Source organism: Morone saxatilis, unplaced genomic scaffold, assembly GCF_004916995.1.
Source record: "Morone saxatilis isolate NCDOM2014 unplaced genomic scaffold, NCSU_SB_2.0 Contig8, whole genome shotgun sequence".
NCBI classification, from domain to species: Eukaryota; Metazoa; Chordata; class Actinopteri; family Moronidae; genus Morone; species Morone saxatilis.
Window position 1 is genome coordinate 6,277,843 of NW_023340257.1, and position 4,182 is coordinate 6,282,024.

At 43.5% G+C, this 4,182-nt stretch overlaps 1 pseudogene; it reads left to right on the forward strand.

The window, feature by feature from the left end:
- LOC118341978 overlaps positions 1-3,172 on the forward strand; it is a 13,492-nt pseudogene extending 10,320 nt beyond the window's left edge.
- The last annotated feature ends 1,010 nt before the right edge of the window (positions 3,173-4,182 follow it).

Consider the following 4,182-nt stretch of genomic DNA (forward strand, 5'->3'; position numbering starts at 1 on the left):
ATAATTTGTGTGCAAAACAGAATATATTATATTAATCTGTGTGCTTCTACATTGCAATGATATGCAAATTGTTTGTGTGTGTGTGTGTGTGTCGGCTGTGGGGCGGGGCGTGGGGGGGTTCAGGAGGGGAGGAGTGGATCAGCACAGGTCTCTACCTCTCTCCTGGTATGAAGACCTACATGGCCATACCAGCAGAGATTGTCAACAAGGAATGGAAGGTACACAAAATCAAATCTAAACTTTGGGTTTATTTAGTTCAAGGGAGATGCTGAAGATACACAGTTTTTTTGATTCAAAATGTCTTCCTCAGATCCAGATAGGCTGTCAAACTGACAGACTGAATGCTGAAGAGTTGAAAAGAGCACCATGTGTCCATGAGCGATTTCCTGTTACCACAGAGATGGTGCAGGTGTGGAACCTGTGGGGGGGACTCATCTACCTGGTAGCCCCACCCAAAACACAAGTGGAGGATGCAGAGGTCATAGTGCAGATGGCTGTACCTGCACCATATTATAAAACAGGTAAGTGTGTGTAATGATGGGGCCTCAAAAACGTCAGCTTCAACAGTCCACAGTTGCATGGCAAACAAATCCAAAGGCAGCATGCAAAAGACACAAATCAAGTGGGGGCTGGAGTATAAACAGGCAGCCAGGCAGAGAATCAGGCAGTGGATTCTCAGGAACTGGCTTCCCTGGAAGATGTGGAAGGTAGGATGCACATGGACCTAGAGAGTCGAAGATGAGTGTCTAGGTTAACGATGGGAAGGGGCCCACTAAGCATGGTGCCAACTTGTGTGATTCCACTAACCGCTTCTGATCAGGGTAGTAATGGGGTGCAGGTGTGCAACGTGGGTCAGTCATGTTCTGGGAGAGGGCAGAGATGAGCCGAGCTGCCTGGACCCTTATCCAGGTACTCAGATCAGAAGAAGAAGATTGGAAATCAGAAGAGATGAGTAGGAGTGGATACCTGTTCTTGATGCTTATGTCATTGAGCCCATGGAAACTGATACAGGGTCTTGTCTTTCTTGATGAAGAAGAAGCCTATACCAGCTGGAGAGGAGGGGGAATGGATGTTGGCAGCAGCTCTCAATGTGCAGCAGAGAGAGGGTACAGGAGCTTGGATGCAGCAGCATAACATATTTGTGATTATGGCATATAGACACACGACGACTCCACACAATTGCAAACCTGCAGCCTTTGATTTGCATCACGGACAGCAGACAGCATGATAAATCTATCAATGCAAATCTAACAACTTGCCCTGGACTCAAATTTCCTAACACTTGAGAGGTAATTTAAATCCCGGCTGATCCCACTCCATAACAAAGAGACACCTGTACCCATTAGAAGTTCATCCTATGGGCCTTTTGCTCAACCAAGTCCAAATTCTTTGCTCTGTTCTATATTGAGAGTATAGCCAATCCACTGAGTCTTTCTTGTCCCATGGTTCTTGCGCTACTAGTCACTGCTGAACGCGGTATGTGTGTTGACTTTTGTCAGCACCAGAATTTATGAATACAGCCACCATGGTCTGGAAGGAGCAACTGAGCTTTAGGCAGGGTGAAGGCTTTCTTTTGCTGGATAGGCCAAAAGTCTTTCAACAGCAAAGGCACAGGCTCTGCCCAAGTACCTAGGGCCAGTAGCAGCTAGCAGGATGAGGAGTTGGATGATGTACCGCAAGGGAAGTAGTGACTGGGAGGTTCTTGGGGGTGGGAGTGGGAACTGTGACAGCAAGCCCCCTCTCTCTGGTGCTCCATCATCATCAGCGTATATGCAGACAATCAATCAATTATAGTCCATTATAGTATGCACTGAACAAGGAAGTACTTTCTGTTGCTACATATATTTATATACTGCTCTCTTTTCTTTAGGTGTGACCACGGTTGCTGACTGGTCGTTGTTGCGCACAGCTCCTTCACCCTGGGCAGAGTTGGAGTTTGACAACGTCATCTTCACTGTACCATCAGATGTTGTTCGGGACCTGGAACGCCCTGATGAGTTAGCAGTGCACTGGAATGACATCATGAGGGCAATTGCTGATCTCGCTGCCATCCCACACAAACTTCCTCGCAAAGAACGTTTTGTAACTGATGTGCAGATTTCCCATGGTAAGTGTGTGAGGTAGTGGTATATGAATGCCGCTTGTTTGCTCGTCAGAAACGTCTATGTAACCAACCTCCACCACTCTTGAAATGTATCATTAAGTAAGTGTCAGCTCAAAATTTCACAATTACAGAACTTGCTTTCTTTAACAACCCACACACATCTACTCTTATAAGTTTTATGAAATGTTTTCTCCATCCAGGTTGGATGCATGCAGGTTATCCCATCATGACACACAAGGCCACAGCAGCTGAGCTGGTCAACGTTGACCTTGCTAAGAGTAAAGGCCTCTGGGGCCCCATCCATGAGCTTGGACACAACCAACAGAGAAGCTGCTGGGAGTTCCCACCACACACCACAGAGTGTACATGCAACCTGTGGTCAGTGTATGTGCATGAAGAAGTGCTGGGGATCAACAGGGCACAGGTGGAGTAAAACCTTCCTGGAGCTTTTCCCTTTCACTGTGATCACATCTCAATATCGTGTTATTTCAGCTTGATCAGTAATATGTGATAACATGCTCAATGCAGGCTGCCACAATTATGGCCCCGACAAAAAGGAAGGCTCATGCAGAAGAGTATGTTAAGGGGGGCAGAAAACTCAGCAGCTGGAATGTGTTTGTGGCCCTGGAGACATATATACAGGTAAGAGACTATTTTTGTACATATTATTCTCAAAGCACTATCCTTGTGACACACACATTCTCCTTCCATGTAGCTCCAAGAAAAGTTTGGCTGGGATGCCATTAAGAAGGTGTTTGCTGCCTACCACAAGATGAGCAACTTTCCAAACGACAACAAAGGAAAGATGAACCTGTACACTGAGACTTTCTCCCAGACTGTGGGAATGAACCTGGCTGGATTCTTTAAGTCCTGGGGTTGGCCCATCGAAGCAGCCATCGAAGAGAAGCTCTCCAACCTGCCCCCCTGGAGTGACCACCCTATGGTCCAATATGGCTAAACTTCAAACTTCTGCTGATTAAAAGTTTAGAGGGATGGGTTCAATGAGTACAGAATTCCTGACTACTTGACTGATTATCTATTCAGTGGAAAATTCAATTAACTGACTTTCTTTTCTTTTTTGTTGTTCTTGTATTGTACCATATTTATTGCAATATGTTTACATAGTTGGTATGAAAAAAAATATTACAAAGATTATGACTTAGAGGGGGAAATACTGTAGGGCAGTTGTTAAATACTACCATGCCACTATACCAAAAACCAACAGGTAATTGAATGAACACTGGCACTGTAACCTCAGCTGTAAACTTGGTGGGTTAATATATTTTCACAGCACAAGTATAAGCCATTTATAAAAAAGAGGGTTTTGGTTCAGGGACAAAACACTAATACTCTTAAGCTTGGCAGACATGGATTCGACCCAGTTGTAGGCCTGAATGAGTTGCCCAGACCAATTTTAGAATCCTGCCTGATTAACCATGTAAATGACCGGTTGGATTTCTGGCATGTCAGATGTCTAAAGATCTGTCTAAAAAATGTTAGGTGGTTTAAATGTTATTGGTGCATATATAAGTATTTTAGACTACATGTTGTTGCTTGAAATCTAGTTTTCACTGCTGTAATAAAAAAACAGAACCAAAACCACATTGTTTGCATCTTCCCGGCATCTACTGCTGCATATTTTTCATATTTATCTTTTCACATTCTATTCCTTGTAGAACGGTTCAAAGTGAATTACTATTTTTGTCAACAATGAGGACATGTTCATTATGTGGTTTATTTTATTGTAATTGTTAATGGACAAAACTGACTAGTAGTATTTACAGTACGTTCAGTGTGAGCTCCACACACGTAGCTGGTTAACTGAGCCGTACAGTGTGAGCAGGTTCTGGCCATGCAGCGGGGCCAATTAAATTAGAGATGTGTGTGAATCAGTAAGCTTTGTGTTTACCTGGTACATAATTTGATTAATATACTTATATTTGCCTTTACCATCAAGGTGATCGTAGGTTGGTCTTAATGTTCTTTAATTCAATTCAATTCAATTAAATTTTATTTTTTATAGCGCCAATTCATAACAGAAGTTCTCAGGACACTTTTCAAATAGAGCAAGTCTAGAC